The 18547-nt window shown below is 41.0% G+C and overlaps 1 pseudogene; it reads left to right on the top strand.

The window, feature by feature from the left end:
• The first annotated feature begins 11594 nt into the window (after positions 1-11594).
• Positions 11595-16850, top strand: LOC136468577 (uncharacterized; annotated as a pseudogene).
• Positions 16851-18547: the final 1697 nt, after the last annotated feature.

Below are 18547 nucleotides of genomic sequence, written 5' to 3'. Positions count from 1 at the left end.
ATTACGGACTAGCCAAACCAAACAGGAAGAGATGCAACCAGATTGTATCGCCGTGAACTGATAAGAGGCCAAACCATTTTGCTTCATATTGGTGGTCAGTCATCTGATAGTCATGGTCAGACTTGTGATTAATCTTGTACTTTTTAATGTTGTGTATGTACTGAATCCCATGATGTTCATGATCATTATTCCAATTCCTCCCCCAACCAATAAGAATTTTGACAGTGCATAAGTTGATTTTAGAACATGATACAAACAATACATATTTATTCCACATCTTTGTACAGGTCAAGTATCTTGGAGGAGTGTGGACTGGTTCCTGTGAAGGTGCAGCCGTACAGACAAAATGGTGGACTTCTTGTTTCACTTGTGCTGTTGGACTTGGACCTCTTGTTTTTTCATTGCTCTATATGCTTGAATATGTGTGTGTGGTGTTGGACGCCTGGAGGCTGGAGCTATGGAGCATTGCTATGCTGTTGCCTGTTGGACCTCTTGTTTTTTTACTGTAGGCTTGAATATTGCTCTATGCTTGAATATTTGAGAGAACAATAACATATATGTGTTGTACTGTTGTTTTATGTTGCATTACTGTTTAAATTGGCCCTTTTGACTGCATGAAAATCAGACAAAATGCTGTTAAAATTTGCAATTGAATGGGTTGTTTCTTGATTCCTAAAAATTTCGGTTCCTTCGGTTAGAACCAAAACCGAACCGAATTACCCAAAACCAAAATTCCTCAGTTTCGCATTTCCAAAGTAACCGATCTGTCCCTTAGTCTCAGGTAACCAAAGAACCGAACCGATCGGTTTCGGTTAACCGAACGCCTAGGCTGACTGCTAGTTACCACGGCATTGCCTGCGCTGCCACGGCTTCAACCACCTCGTCAGGGATTGCAAGCAGACCAGGGCTACTACGACAACGAAGGCAAAGGGTGGCACTGCTCATGGCGAGGTGCCACCGGGCCCCTAGAGCACACCCCGTGGTGGTCCGCCGAGCTCGGTTGGGGCTAGGGTGGGCACTAGTAGAAGACGGCGACGACGCTGGCGGCGCCAGAGGAAGCTGGCAAGTGACTCCAGCATGGACGCTGTGGCATAACCACCTAATCTAATGCCTCCCAGGAGTACTCGTCTTCCATTAGACACTTAGTACTCAAGGGAGCACACCAAATTATGCGGTTCCGTCGAGCACACCCCAAGGGAGAACTCGAAAATCCATATTTTTTCATCAGGATCACAAATGAGAGAATAAATCTTATATCATTATTAACCATTTCTTACATCACTTTCCATGTAACATCAGAGTATAATATTTATTGTCTATAATAGCGAAATATGATCATGTTATCAGAGTTATGAACCATTTAATTTAACAACGGAATATAAACATGTAATCAGAGTTACAGTGGAAATAAATATCTATTCATGACATGATGAAGCATTGATATATAGACTATGACAACAGATTATAAAACTTCCATTTATAAAAATATTTAGTAAGAGTTATAAATAAAGACTATGATCGTAGCCTAAAGGAATCCTCTCTGAGCCCATCAGGAGGGATCCACACACAAGAGTCAACTCTAGCACCCGCCTACCACCTACAACAGGGGGAAATAAAACCCTGAGTATTCAATTGTACTCAGCAAGACTTACCCAACAGGAGGAAAGAAAAGACTCCAAGGATATGCAAGGGTATCTGGCTTGTGGGTTTATTGGATCTATAGGAGCATTATTAAAAGCGCGTCCTTATATTCAATTTTATTAGCAGTCAACATTGGTTCATTAACTAACCATTCTATGTAAGCACCTATGCTACTTTCAAGCAGGTGGTAAGCAATCAGAATCATTTTACCATCTTTCATCTTTTAGTTCTTACTACGGTGCTAGATTATAGACAAGTCGTATCGAATCGCTAGCGATTCACGAATCAATGTGCCCAGCTGGGTACCCTGAAACACACACCCCGCTTGTACCCCAGGCACAAGCAGGACCAACCCACTACCCTCCTATCATGGGGTCTAGGTCCCCATCCAAACTTAGACTCTAAGCCCCTGCCCCTGAGTCCTGGACTCAGTACGGTGTTTGGACCTCCACCCAAAAACCACCCTGAAAGTCGGTCCGGAAAGAGCCGGAACCCATGACAAGAGAGTAACAAGTCTTTCCTGTGCCTATACATAAGTATATGCTTGGGATAATAAGTCTGTGACTTGCCTAGAGTCCATGCAACGACCGGTCCTTAACCGACACAGACAAGGAAAATAGTGTAACCAAGCTATTCCCCATTGGCTGCATGACACAACCTCTTACACCCACCAATACCCAAACCATATCCCTGCCCGGTCTCCATTTACCATTCATATATATATATATTCCAAGTGATAATAATATAGTAACAACAATAATATATTTCCTATCTCTTGCGAGTGACAGGCAATCAATCGACTCCTATCGGAGTCCTGTAGCATAGCAATCTACACGATCCTGTCATACTAGTAAGACTATATATGTAAGTGGATTTCATTCAATTCCTTAAAACTTAATGCACGAACATAAATTAAAGTGCAGAATAATAGGGGTTATGCACCAGGGCTTGCCTGGGTAAGATATATACTAAAAAGTTAGTATCTGCATCTTCAGATCATTCACCATCATGTGAATAGAAAGCCCATTGCATCATCTCCTAAAGAGAATACCATTACACCATCTTCAGATTCCTAATCATCCTTCAATTGATCCGTTGATCCATCATCGTACCTATATGATATGCATTGATGCAAATGATACAACAGATAATTAACAAGACAACAACAACTCTTAAAACAGAGTACATACTACGAACTAACAAGCTAGCTCTAATGACTAATGTACTAGTCTACGCATTAATATCATCGAGGAAGGTGTCATTTCCCAACAAGTGCTTTAGTTATAAAATTCCAAGGTGTTTCTTTATTTCATTTATTTGATTTACTATATATTCAAACTAGGGCTCATTTGCTATCTTAGTAATTTAATTTCTCTGCACCTACAAAAGTTACAGTGGACACCTAACCATATGATGAACCTACCATAAAAATTTCATAGCATTTGGAGCAAGGAAACTAATTTAATTAATTACAACAACAATAGATTAATTTTTAAGGCAAATTATTTTGCACTAAAGCATGTGATTTTATGTGTTCACTGTGTAGTACAATCTATGTAGAGTTCAACAAAATTAGATTTGTCATTTTACAACTTTTATTTGATTTATTACGGATTTTACAAATCATAGCCGATTTAAAGGGATTAATAAAAGTGATAAAAAGGAAAAAGGCTTCGCCGTCCATTTTGGCCCAAGCCGGCCTAATCCGATAGGAGGCTAGCCCACGTGGCCAACCGGCGTGGCCTAGCCAGAGCAGGCTGGCCCACATAGGGCGCGCGGCACCAGGCCCAGGGGCGGCATAAGGCCGGCCTAGCTCGGAAGAGCCTAGGTGGGGATGCACTTTTTGCATAAGAGACCCTATAGTAATGTGAAAACCAACCCGAGATCCATGTAGGGATGGCAACGGGGTGGATTCGGATTAGGTGGAGTCTCTGTGCACCCGAACTCGAAACCCAAAACCACACCGAACACCGATTCAGGTGATAATCTGTCCCCAAAACCTAACCCGCGGATACCCAAAACCCACTTTGTATGACAACATAGTAACAGAAATAAGGACTTTCTATAAAGATATGCATGATATATATACACATATTCACATGTATAAACAAGAGGCAACAAATAATAAATATTTTCATGAGTCAACTTAGAATAAATTTAATAATATAAGTAAACAAGTTATTATTAGCATATTATAAAACATGAGTTTTAATTCCAAATGATTTATTTCGGATATCCATTGGATATCCACGGGTGAAAAACCAAACCCGAAACCGAACCCGATTGGTTTGGGGGCCCCGAACCCGAAAACCATGGGTGAGAAATCATCCCCGAACCCAAACCCACATGACCCGAAACCCATGGATATCCAACCCAAAACCGCCCCGTTGCCATCCTTAGATCCAGGGCATTATTTATATGAGTCATCCAATTTGTATCAAGCACCCTGGAAATGTTTGGCTTCTCCATTCCCCAGACCTCGTGAGCACCAGAGCAGAGCACGTCGGCGTGCGGCGGCTGCTCGGCGACCAAGCTTGGCCGAGGAAGGCTCGTCCATGGCTGCGCAAGAACTGATGGCCTATCCCACCTATAGGCGCAAGCAAAGGGGCGAAGGCATGGGGCGCGGTATGCCGCGACATTGTTAGCCACAGCGACGGCCATGGTCGTTCGGTCCAAGGTAGTGGCGTGGACGCTCTGATGAACCAGGGCTATAGATATACCAACGAAAAGCGGGGAAGCATAAGGGAGTTACCATGGATACACGTATGGTGTTAGTGGAGGCGGAGGAAGACAGAGCAAAGCCGGCCATGAGCGAGCCGACAGGCTTCGCCACTACGAAATTTTGACCCTATTGCATCACGTCCCCTTGCATCAAACAAAAATCTGATACAATAGGTGGCTGCTATTGCATCAATTTTTGGAATCTAATGCAATATGTGGTCGTTATTACATCGAAAAAGAGTTGGATGCGATAGTAATTCATGTCGATGCAATAGGTATGATCTATCGCATCATTTGGAACAAGGGATGCAATAGGTAGAAATTATTGCATCAGACACATTTGATTGCGTTAGTATTGAATTTTTTATGAATATGTAGGTGGTATTGCACCGGATTAGAATATGGATGCAATTAGGAAGTACTATTGCAACGGATTTGTGTTTGATGCAACCGGTATTTTTTGAAAGAAAATTGACTAACGTGAAAACACCTTGTGGCTACCTAATAAGTGAGACAGACAGGCGCCATGCTCGTGCCTATCAGCTCGCAAATCACGTGCCTCTCAGCTTTCCTCTCTGGGCTGGGCTGTGAGGCTACAATATTTGGCCCAACCTCCTAGGGCCACCCCAGAGAACAACATATACTATAAAGGGTTCTTTGGGCCACGCCTAGGGCCATGGCCCTAGGCCCAAATCTGCCCCTGATTCTAGTTCAGTCTATCCGGCAACCCTTCCTATTCGCGAATCGCGACTCCGCGGCATCGCATGACGTCATGCTGCTGTGCCGCTGCGCGGCCGTTCCGCGCGTGGTTTCGGATTGGAGTTCCCAATTCCCGTAAGCTAATCTCGTGATCCCAAAGTGCGGACGCTAGGCGCTAACATGGTCACTGCAGATCGATCTACAATCCCTCCGTCCCTGACTCGTGACTCCTGTGGCTGCGGTAAGTGGTTTTAGTAATCACTAATCAGTAGTACAGTCTCATTGGCTTCTGTTGCAGTATTTGTAATTTTTTTACTTTGCAATTCAATCCATACTAGCATCAAGCGACTGAAGCTAATAGTTGATCCATTAATTTAATTGAATTCATCAAGCCATATAGGGACAAAACAACTGAGAGGCTACAGGTAGTATAATTTTAGTTTTGAAATTATTTAAATTGTATTTAGTAGATATGGCTTCCACTTAATTCATGAATTTAAACCTTATTACCGAATTGGTAAATGGATTTATCGAATTGTGTATGAATTTTTTTGTGGTGCATACCCTGACCTAAAATCCTAGATTCGCCACTGCTTTGTTTCCAATATGTAGCATGTTCTTATTTATCTTTGTGTGTGTTTGTCAGGTGTTCAAATCAATGTCACACCAAGGTAGAAGTTGGATGCGACTGGATAAGGCATCTGCAGAGCGGCAACAAGGATTAACAGATTATCTTGATAGCACCTTTGGAGGCAGCTCTAAAGGAGGAACGACACCATGTCCATGTTCAGCATGTCGTTCCATGTCATTTAGAAAGCGGTCGGATGTTCAGAATCATTTGCTTCGGAAAGGTTTTAATGAAAGCTTCATCCGAGAGTAGGAAAGTATATGTGAAGGTTCAGCTATTGATGATGATGATGATGTTGATGATAGGGCTGGTACCACAGAATTGTTACATTCTTTGATCAGGGGTACTATACGTGGAGAAATCGATGAGGAACAGCCAAATGAGATGGCAAAGAAGTTCTTTAAATTGCTACAAGAGGCCAAGAAGGAGTTGTTTCCAGGCTGCACGGAAGCTACCCAGGTGTCTTTCATTGTCAAAATGTTTCAGATGAAGTGCATGTTTGGTTGTAGTAATGCTTGCATGGAGTACGTACTTAGGCTATTCTTACTTATTCTTCCTAAAGGACACTGCCTCCTAGATAGTATGGAGAAGATCAAAAAGGTTGTTAGAGATCTTGGTCTAAATTATGAAAAGATAGATGCATGCTATAATGATTGTGTGTTATTTAGAGGGAAAGAATATGAGGGCCTGGATAATTACCCAAAATGTGGTGAGACAAGGTGGAAGCAGTCTAAAGAGGTACAGGATGTTGGCAGTAGTTGTGGCTCAAAAAAGCGTGTTCCATGTAAAATCCTACGGTACTTCCCACCGATTCCACGGCTCCAAAGGATATATATGTCAGAGACTAGAGCATCATATATGCGTTGGCATAAGGAAGAATTGGTGGTTGATGGAAAAATGCGACATCCTGCGGACTCCAAAGCATGGAAACATGTGGATGCAACCTATGAATGGTTTGCAGAGGATCCTCATAATGTCAGGCTTGGTCTAGCATCTGATGGATTCAATCCGTTTGGTATGTTGAATGTGTCATACAGTTGTTGGCCTATGATTTTAATTCCTTACAATCTTCTGCCATGGTTGTGTTTGAAACAGTCGTATTGGATGTTATCGATGATGATCCCAGGAGCAAGATTGCCTGGTGTTAGCATTGATGTGTACTTGTAGCCTCTAATTGATGAGCTCAAAGTTCTCTGGGAAGAGGGTGTCAAAGCCTAGGACGCAAAGGAGAGGAAGGATTTTGATTTGCATGCAATTCTACTGTGGACAATCAATGACTTTCCAGCATATGCGATGCTTTCTGGATGGAGTACGAAAGGCAAGTTTGCATGCCCATACTGCCATACAGAAATAGACTACTTATGGTTGAAGCATGGGAAGAAGCGCTGCTACATGGGGCATCGTCGCTTTTTGCCTATGGACCACAAGTGGCACAAAAACAAGGTCAGTTTCAACAACAAGACAGAATATAGGGAGGTTTCACAACCACTGACTAGAGAACATGTGTTGCAACACTATGATAGTTTTGACCAAGTCACATTCGGCCCTGAATCAAGAAAAAGGAAGCAGCGTGACGAAGAAAAGAGATGGCACAACTGGAGGAAGAAGAGTATTTTCTTCCAGCTTCCGTACTGGAAAAAATTGCTTATTAGGCACAACTTGGATGTGATGCATATCGAGAAAAATATATGTGAGAGCATATTGGGCACTTTGCTAGACATAGAAGGTAAAAGTAAGGATAATGAGGAAGCTCGGCTTGACATGCAACATCTCGGGATAAGGATGGATCAGCATCCAGAGCATGAGAATGGTAAGTTCACCTTACCACCTGCTTTGTACAAATTAGAGAAAGATGACAAGAAACTTTTATGCAAATTTCTACATGAAGTTAAGTTGCCTGATGGGTACGCGTCCAATATTCGAAGATGTGTGGATGAAAATCGGTGTCAGCTGTCTGGTCTGAAAACTCACGATTATCATATTATATTCCAGAAACTTTTACCATTAGTACTACGCAACATTCTGCCTCAAGAAGTTGTCCCATTGATTGACTTGAGTAGGTTCTTCAGTTCGCTTTGTTCAAAGGAGCTGGATGAAAAGGAGCTTGCTAACATGAGTGCTTCGATTAGGGAGACTCTATGTCGGCTTGAGATGATATTCCCACCTACTTTTTTTGACATCATGGTACATTTGCCAGTTCATCTAGCTGAAGAGGCTTCACTTGGTGGACCTATATGCTATAGATGGATGTATTCCATGGAGAGATATCTACGTACGGTAAAAGGTTATGTGAGGAACAAAGCACATCTTGAAGGTTCAATAGCGGAGGGATATATCACAGAAGAGTGCATGACATTTTGTTCTTTGTTCTTCAAAGACATGCCAACTCGCCCAGAGCGTCATAAAAGCGTCGCAGCGCCTGAACCACCATCTGGTTTGAGCGTTTTTGGTGACCTTGACTATAGTAGGAAAGGCTATAGTTTCGAGGTCTTGGACGAATCCGAGATGCTGAGAATAAGGCACTACATACTCACAAATACCGAGGAGTGTGCTACTTTGCCTGAGTGAGTTAAATTTAACATTTTAGCATGCTATTTTTTTGTTCACATGATATATTACTAATTCTTTGCATTTTGTTTGGTCTGCCCATTGCAGTGCACATAAGGCTTCACTAAAGGAATATAATCCACATAATGTTGAGAGAAGACACAAGCAGCAATTTGTTGGTTGGTTTGAGGACAAAGTGAGTCACCAGAATTTTTTTGTTCATATTATGATGCACGTAATGAAAGCATCTTATTAATTTTTGTTAAATGGAAGTACAGACCAAACAAGAATATGACCAAGGAAAAGCTAGTGAGGAGATGTACAACCTTTCTCAGGGACCAGATGATCGTGCTCGTGTATTCAATAGATGTTTCATCAATGGCTTCCTATTTTGGACGGTGTCGGCAAAGACGAGCTTGATCACACAAAATAGTGGTGTCCGTGTCAAGGGTGATGAAAGTACAGGTAATATGGACTGGTATGGAGTTATTAAGAAAATTATCTCTCTACAATTCACTGGTGGAAAGGAAGTGATGATGTTTTAGTGTGATTGGTTCGATGTCCCCGCTCCAACAAAGAACAAAGGTAAAGGGTACAACAAAGATCAATATGGAATTATAGATATTGATACTACCCGTCTCAGATATTCAGATGATCCCTATATTCTGGCGACACAAGCAGAGCAGGTGTTTTATGTCAAACACGCAAAGAAATCAAATTGGTGTAGCGTTATTCGAATCAAACCAAGAAACCTTTTCTCCATGCCGGAATCAGCTAGTGTTGAAGAGGAAGCAGAAATTGATGTTGACTCATTGCTTGTTGGGGTGGAGGACATGACTGTTAGAAGCGATCAGGGGGACTTGATGAATTGGCGACGAACGGACATGGAAGGGGAAGCAATTGATACTTCTGTTATTCAAAAAGCAATTGCTCAGTCTGTACCAGAACCAAATGATGAAGATTTTAGTGATGAGGGTGAAGATGATGTAGACGCATATATTGACGATGGAGTTGTCGCACCTGCCGTTGCGACAGATGACGAAGCTGATGATGATTTTTGTTGTTTAAGTATTCACAATTTTTCTTGAATGAAGTTTGGATGTTCTTAGCTGATCAACAGCATGCTTATGTTAAAACGTGCGTTTGTGTGTGTGTGTGTGAGCAGCAACTAGCAGGTTTGAATTTTTGTGAAGGATTATTTTCTGGATTCCCAGCTACTAGCATGTCTAAATACTTGTGTGACTCATTTTCTAGATTCCCAGCTACTAGCACTACTTTGCCTAAGACGGCGAGCCACAAATCATGGCCGGATCAAGAGGTAAGTCACTGGAACAGCTCAAACATGCAACAGAAACACGAGCGCTTACACTTCTGGACAAATGGTTACTAACCATGCAGGTTTGCAACGACACATCATTTTTACACCAACCTGGAAACACTCAACCACTTTACATGTTTTCCTGAGGACAAGAAAACAGACAAAGAAACATATGGGGCAGGGCCCAGTCCACAGCGCCTAATAAAAATGGACATAAATATTACTAATCATGAATATTACTAATCATGAATATATTACTAGTAAAGGAGAATATTACTAACCATTTAGCAAAAAAAAGTAAAGGAGAATATTACTGATTAAACGGGTGGGGGAGTCATGGGAGAGTCAATGGTGGGTCACGGGGGGTGCGAGACACGGTGGATCGCTGAGGTGTTACTCTCCGTATTCAGGAATCACTGGGCCGACCCAGTTAGGATATTGTTTGCCTATTCTCCAACTGAGCATGCGCATTAGTCCCACATCGCAAATTCAGCGATGTAAAGAGCTGCTTAAAAGTTCAATGCTGCAAGCTCGGTCGAACTCACTACCTGTAATATTACCATGACTAAGCTGTACTTTGTTGGGCCAGTTCTAGGGTTCAACCTGGTGAGGCCACTGGCTTGTGTCCAGCACTAATATTTTTGTGCTTTTCACCTACAATTTTTGTTTACCTTTTCAAAATCAATGTGTTTTTTTAACAATTTTTGTTTAATTTTTCAAATTCAACGTGTTTTTTAACAATTTATGTTTATCTTTTTAAATTCAACATTCCAACAACATTTATAAAATTTTGAAAACAATTTCTATCGTGGTTACTATTGTTGTCGTCATCCATTTACTTGCCCTGTCATTTCCAACAACCTAATATGTAGACTCATCTCATGTACTACCACGTCATGTGTCACCAAGTTTCCGATCATGTCCAGCTAGTACCTAATTGTCATATGTCACCGAGTTTCCAATCGTGCAGTGAACTTGATGCATCCTTCGAGATCTCACTACATGGGCGGCATACCATCAATCGAGCCCAGCCTAGACACCAATTATGGAAACATAGTGATTTGATCCTCGTGCGCAAGAGCGCATCCTTTAACGTTGCTCTTATTCTCATCAAAGACGCACCAACATTCGAGCACAACCTCGCAGCAAAGCCGCCGCCAAATCGCACCCAACAACAACATCAGATCTCACAACATTGGTGTCATACCCCTGACATGCCAACTATGGCCCCTACCACAGTGGATCTCGAAACATGAGCGAGGCGACAAGCACCTAAGCATATAACAGCAACACCCCTAGTTGACTCGGCAGCAAGACTATGTTGGTGCCCTGTTACCGGTGCTTCATCCCCAGCCCTGGATGCTGCCGCTACCGACGCACCAAGACTTGGAGTGAGCTAGGTTCTCATCATGGAACTCAAATATAGCGACGAAGACCACCATGACGACACTTGCAGCCGAGGGCGCCCCACCACGAACAATGATACAAAGAGAAAAAGGCCTAAGTGAATTCGAAAATAGTTTATTGTTCCAATACAAAATCATGTACTATCTTTTTATTATTTTTCTAAATATGATGTAATTATCTTAAAATTATAGAATGTAAAAAAATAAATCACACAAGTATTAGAAAAAGTACAAAATAAATCACACAAATACAAAAATAAATCATGTAATTAGATTAGTATATTTGTTAATTATTTTTACAAATCTAAATATAATTATTAAAACTATTTTAAAACCTATTTACAATTTTCTATATTTTCTCTTTATTTATTTCACATCAGGAACTGTTTTTTATTTATTAGTTTTTATTATAGTCCGCATCACGTCTGCGAAACCTGGCGCTCAAAATTCCCAAAACCGCGAAAATTTCCACAGCGCGCGCCCTCCTCCCGTGAAAAAACAACCTGGGCCACTAATTACTCTCCCTCCCTAATACACGGTTTATATTCCTACTAATCTGCATCACGGTAGAAGAGGAGCCGATGCCCCCAACCTAGCGGTTCTTTCCATCGCATCTTCTCCACTCCGAGGCGCAATGGAGAAGACCAAACGCGCGCCGTCGTCGTCTACTACCGGTAGGTTGCCGCCGCCTCCGCGGAGGCCGTGTACCAGGAGGTCGCCGTCGCCGCCGCCTACCAGGAGGTCACCGTCTACTCTGTTCAAGAGGTTGCCGTCTCCTCCCTCCATGAGCTCGCCATCTCCTACGTCCAGCAGGAGGTTCTCCACGCGGTCCAGCCCTGAAGGTGTCATAGACACACCTCATCGTCGACAAGATGGACCCGAGAAGCAAAAAGATGACCAACCCAGGTACCTGTCGATATGTAGTTTATGTGCTGGTTGGAGAATTTCCGTCAATTAATTGGTTGGTCAATTAATTAATTAATTGAACTCTGTTTAAAAAAATTCAATTATCCGTCATTATTTTCAAGAAATTGTGGTGGCTGAGTTGATGATTTAAAAATCTTTGTAGTTTTAAGCTTTCAATTATAATTGGTTGGATGTGATACAACTGGGGTATGCTTGTGTTTCCTAGGAAGAGATAGGATAAGTGCACACATGATGTTATAACACTACTGTTTCTATTGAAAGAACACTTTAGATATTGGGTAAATTTGAAAATTGAGGTACTGACCATACATAAATTGACCATATTGCAGTGAATAATTTTATGTGGTTTGTTCCCAAAATTGTTAGGAATTTGCCATATTGCAGTCATTAATTGATTTTACAATCATAAGATAAATTTGTTGAATGAAGTTAAAATATTTTGTAGGAAAACACACGAGAAAACGGGAGATAGATGGAAAGTATTTATTGATTTCTCGGGGGGACCCAAGGACCAGCAACGTGCCATATTGGACATTGACCGTGCTAGAATTACCTTTGCCAACTTATTAAAGTACAAAGTTAAGTTGGGTTATTCTGCGAGGGACTTCATGTACTATATGAAGAGATGTGGCAACGATAGAGCTTTGATGCAGCGTATAGATTACGAAGAAGATGCATTGACAATGATAGAAGTTTGTACAGAAGAGAAGACAATTAGGATAGTAGTTTCAACAACTCAGGTAGATCGGGAAGGAGAATATGCAATCACACTGATTAAGCAACGTAGTACACATGAGGAAGTTAGTGGAAAAGGAATTCAGGATGAAGACATTGATGCGTACAAGGTGTGGCTCAATAAGCTGCCACAGGATGAAAACAACCCAGGTACTAATGTACTAGAAAAATACATCTCAATGATTTTTAGTTACTGATCTAAAACTGACACTATATAAATAACATCTATATATGCATCTCGCAGAATTTAAGGATGACACCCGGCTGAATACTGTTGCAACATATAAAGAATGGTTGAGGAGGGAAGGGCTTCTTCAAGATATATGTAATCTGATTTTGTTTTATCTCTTGGCATTAGTGGAAGCATTAATATATATATATATTTCCAACTCCATTGTAACTGTGTACTTTCACTTTTTTGTATGTGCAGACACATATTTAGATGATGAAACCATTGAAGAAGACGGAAGTGGTGACAATAGCGCAACACCAATGCAGTTTCCAGCTCATGCTCGTAGGCCAAAGGCCTCTCAGAAAGGTATGCAATGGTTCAGAGTGTTCATACATTACTATAACATAAAAATGTTGATTTATATGTTAACATGCGTTCCATTTTATAACATCAATTTTACAGTAGGGGTTGGTGACAAGAGAAAGATTGGGTGTGGAACCTTGAAAGGTTTATCGGTCGAAGCTAAGAGATTTAAACTTGGCACTGAGAAACTTAGTATAGATTTCTCATCCACGAAAGGCGGTCCTATAGGAGATAACTATCGCGGGTTTGTTGATGAAATAGTTCGGTTTACAAGAAAAAGGACTCCACTTATTGGAGTTAAAAAGTGGGGAGATGTCAAGCAGATTGTTAAAGATAAAATAGCACGAGATATAATGGTATGTTATAGTCTTGCTCCCGCATATGATAAATTAATTCTTTGTAATATCTTATTTGTTCACAATTTGTTGGTATCCCTTTTCTACAGGTTAGGTGGAACATTGAGAACAATGATGATGAGAAGGCTAGGATATGGAAGATTGCAAAGTATCGTTACAAAGGATGGCAAGCTCAATTGAGTGCCACATACAAGGCATACAACAGTTATCATGAAAGAATGAGACATAAGCCAGATGATTTGGACATTGTGGAGTGGCACTACTTGGTGTTGTATTTTGGAAGTGACAAATTTCAGGTTCCAAGCCTCTGACATATATGTGTTTATTGTCTGTATTTTTGTAGTGCAACTAACATATCTGTGTTTATATTAGCGAATAAGCACCACAAACTCTAGCAATTCGCAGCATCGACAGACAATACATCTTACAGGACCAAAACCTTTTTCACAAGTTAGTTATGAGCAGGTAATGATATGGAACCTAATCTTCTTCTTTTTATTTTTTACCTAAACAGTAACAATGTTCAATTTTCACATCTTAGAGAAACCTGGAGACTGGTGAAGAGCCAGATGGTTTGATGTTTTGGAGGAGTACACGCACCAAGGAGGGCTGATGGTCTTCTGATGCTGCTAAGGAAATATATGTAAGTGCTACTTTGTTCATTAGTACTTAGTGATGTTGCAATTATATATAACATAATTATTATATTGATGGTTGTACATGCCCTGATTGGGTGATAAAAGGTCATCATCTCCTTGTCCTTGTGTTGGGTTTGGCAATCCTATCTTTAGTTTCTTATTTATGCTATTTTCAGCTGTGCCACCTGTTCTTTTTGGTATAGCAAGTTTGGATGAGCCAAATTCTTCCAAACTTTTTCTGTGGTCTCCTGATAGCATATGGTAGCTGCTGTAATTTTTGTAGAATTTTCTATGCAAGTCTTGTATATGGTCTTTTATGCATCCTTGTATCTATTTAAATTTAGAAAAGCATCAAATAATTTTATTTTATGATGGCCATCGTATTTTCAAGTGTCCATGAGTTATGTATGTTGCCATGATATGGTTGGTATAGTCCAAATGTAAGTTTGGAACATCGTTAATTCTTTAAGTGAGATGTTGGTCCCATCTAGACAGATCTGGGGACTTAGAGAAGTTCACCTTGATAAGTTGGTTTCCTGGGAAACTTGTGAATACCAAAGTTGAAGATAATTGTCATATCTAGCTGCTGTTCAAATTTGAGGTCATTTGGCCTAGTTGTTTGAAAGTTACAGCTGTTTGAAGTTACCTCCCAGTTTTTTTGGTGCTCTCTGTTTCAGCTGAGTAGTTTCTGTAATTCTACTATTTCAAAGTACTTAAGTTTTGAATCGTGCTTTGATGTATGAAGATGAAATCTCGAGAATTTTATAAACTTTCCAGAATGTCCTCTTGCAAGTCATTTGGACTTGTATATCTCCAGATATGATTTATTTTCTATACAGCCGTTGCATGCCCAGATTTCTGGGAACTTGCTGGAAAGCAAGTTGCTTATGTTAGATGCTTTATGTAGTTAATTATGTTCTTTAAAGTGATTTGAATAGAGCTGGACTACTCGGTAAATGAGTGCCCAGTGATGTATGTTCTCATAACATGTTTTATTCATTTATCTCCAATGTCATACATATCTCTGAAATGCTAGAGTTCAACTGTCCATTGCTTTTTACCTCTCAACATGCTTTGCTAGGAATCATATTTGCATGATTAACATGGACTTGGATTTTTTGAGGAAGTAATCAGTACATGAATCTAACTAATACAGTTTGATTTCCAAAGTATCCATTTTACCTAATTCTTATTATACTTGAACTGGAACTGCTGTTGCTACTTGCTAAAGTTGAAAACACTAATTGTGTTCTTAAATTTAGGAAAGCACCTTCTCCAAAATTGCAGAGAGAATTGAGTTGGAAGCTTCTGTGATTTCAAAAGAACAAGAAAGGCACATTCTTCATGAAACCTACAAGGAAACCACTAGATGCAGGAGCAGGAAAGGTCCTAGACATGGATACTTGGCAAAGTATCCGACCCGAAGCCAACTTATGAACGAACGAATTGAAGAGCAAGCTCGTGCATCTGCATTAGCAGCAGCAGCCCAACAGAAGAATAGTGAGATGCAAGCTGAGGTAGAGAAGTTAAAAGAAAAGCTTACCGTTCAAGCCGCTGAGAGGGAGAGCGACAAGGAAAAAATTCAGTAGTTGCAACATCAACTGGAGAGTACAAGTAGCAAGATTAGAGAAGAACTAAGGCAAGAGTTTTTTTCACTAATCAAACAACACAATCAAGCACCGCCTTTGGTAATAATACTACTTCTTAATTGTTACCAACATCATTGATTTTGGTAAAGCTTGATTGCTAATGTTTCTCCTTATAACTCCAATGCAAGAATGCTGCACCAACCACAACAGCCCCTCAGCCTGTAGAAAATATGGTTAGTGGAAATGAAGGTGCAGATTTAGCACAGGTATTATTTTTTGATAAATGCAAACTGTGATACCTACATTTAATCTGACATAATGTGTGAATCTTTTTTTTAAAAATATGAAGGCTGGTACAGAATCTGCCCTGCCCACACATAATGAACCTGCTGTTGTTCCAACTCCCATCCAAGGATCAGAACATGTGCAACAGGTAATATACTTCAAAATTATCACCTGCAGTTGAACAGATTCTTAGAATTGCTAAGTGGTGATTGCTCCTTCAAATCTTCTGGTTTTTACAGACTGTACCAGACAGTGTATTGTTGAGCAAACAGAAGAGTATCCAACCTAGTCGCCTTACTTGCAGCGCCAACATATCACTTTTCCCAAATGATAAAGATAGTAATGAGACAGTGACATTTATTACATCACAAACACTAAGGAATACTGCTGCAAATAAAAAGCTACAATGCAGAAAGAAAGGAGGAAAGGTATGAGCAATCAGGTGTCATTTTAAGTTGTTGTCTAGATTATTAACATGAACTTTGTTCACTTATACATGTATGTTTGTTCACTTAACATGAGCAATCAGGAGTTCATGCCTTATGTGTTTATAGTTCGGCTTCAGTATCCATTCTATTTGTTAAACCCAAAAATATTGTTGTCTATCATGTGTTGTCTATGTTTGATTCCAACTGTGTGATCAACTATATATATTACTAATGCATGTCATTTTGACTTTTTCAGGAAGATCAACCTTGAGGGAGTCTTGGCAAGCTGAAATGAATCAAATATTGTGCAACGAGAAAGATGTCATGTTGATTTGTGCTAAGAGACATGTATTTTTGTTTATGATTGCCTATTTGTAGCATAAGTTAGTGGTTTGTAATGCAGTTCAACTTTGCAATTACCTATTTGGAAATAGGAAGGCATTTTACTTCCTTACATTGTACAAACTATTGAATGCTTATGATCCGAGTTATTAATATGATTGCCTTTTTGTGCCATTGAATTTTATAATTTTATGAATTTCTGTGCAATGAATTTGATGCAATAATTGGTTGCCCTTCAAATCTCATGTCGATGCAATAGTTTGTATTGCATCCAAGCTCATGTCGATGTGATAGTTTGTATTGCATCTAACCTCATGTCGATGCAATAGTTTGAATTGCATCGAACATAACGTCGATGCAATAGTTCCTATTGCATCGAACCAAAATGATGATGCAATAGAACCTCTTGCATCGAATCAAAATGGTGATGCAACAGATTATATAGCATCAAACCTAATATGGATGCAATATAGTCTATTGCATCGAATGATAGCCGTTGCAATAGATGTATTGCATCAACATGATTTGGATGCAATAAGCTATTGCATCTCTCAATTTTGATGCAAGAGACAACGGATGGACGATGCAATAGCTGCTTCTCGCATCAACCACAAGTAACCGATGCGAAAGGCTATTGCATCAAGACCACTTGCATCGACTGGCATCAAACAAGAAATTGATGCGAAACCGAACTATTGCATCTATTTTAGACCTATAACATCAAAAATTGATCGGTGCAACAGGGTCAAAATTTAGTAGTGCGCGTGCTCTGACTTGGCACCACCGTGTCACGTCATCGATGGAGAGGTCGCTGACCAAACCTAGGGAAGCATCAGCATTGGGACGTCAAGAGAAGTCAACAGGTGCAAGGATTTGAGCTAATCCCAAGGATTGGAGCTCACCCCTCAACTGACCAGAGCTCTAGCTAGAAAACGACCAGTGATGGGGAAACTCCAAACTTCGCCTCCTATGGTGCACGCCTGCTGCTCGATGTTAGTGGTGCAGCTAGGTAACTTCCCTAGCGAGCCGTAGGTGCAAGGAATTGGATTGTAATTGCCCGAGCTGTGCGAAATTGGAAGACGGAGGTAGCTCTATTATTGAACTCAAAGGGTGCTTGGGTCGAGCTGGGCGTCTAAGCATGGTAATGGCCAAGCAGTGGCTAAGAAGGGCATCGACGCATGTCCATGGTGCCAAGCATCCAACGCTTTATCGCATACAGCATGAATGGAGTTGGCATCGTGATGGGCGTGGCCGTGACAGCGGAACAACATTCGCGCATCAAACTATGGCGCGGGACCGAGACAGCAAACGACGTGAGGGCAGACAATGGCACTGCGACAAGGACATTAGTGTGATGGGACAACTCAAACTTGGCAGGACGCTCTCGGTGGCAGCGGAACAGCGAGCGCACACCGAGTCACCATGTGGGACCGACGCACCGCGACGCGAAGAGAGGAGCAGTAACACAGAATCAACGGCCGCAGCGTGATGGGACAGCGAAGGCAGCCAGCTCCTCCGTGGTTAGGTGGGTCATGCGGTGGGCGGAGCACCATATTGGCCAGACAACTAGCAGACAGTGCACGCGGTGACTGCAGGTCGAGCCGTTCGACGGTGAGTAGTGATGCGCATGAATTTTAAAGCTAAGTAAGTGCTACGATTGATCGCGATTGAGGCCCAAGCAAATCCTCAAATCAGAAGTCCACACTACCGTCTATCAAACCAAACAACCATCATGACCAAGGAGTACCTAGG

The sequence above is a fragment of the Miscanthus floridulus genome, chromosome 8, assembly GCF_019320115.1.
Source record: "Miscanthus floridulus cultivar M001 chromosome 8, ASM1932011v1, whole genome shotgun sequence".
NCBI lineage: Eukaryota > Viridiplantae > Streptophyta > Magnoliopsida > Poales > Poaceae > Miscanthus > Miscanthus floridulus.
This window is presented reverse-complemented; position numbering and strand designations above follow the sequence as displayed.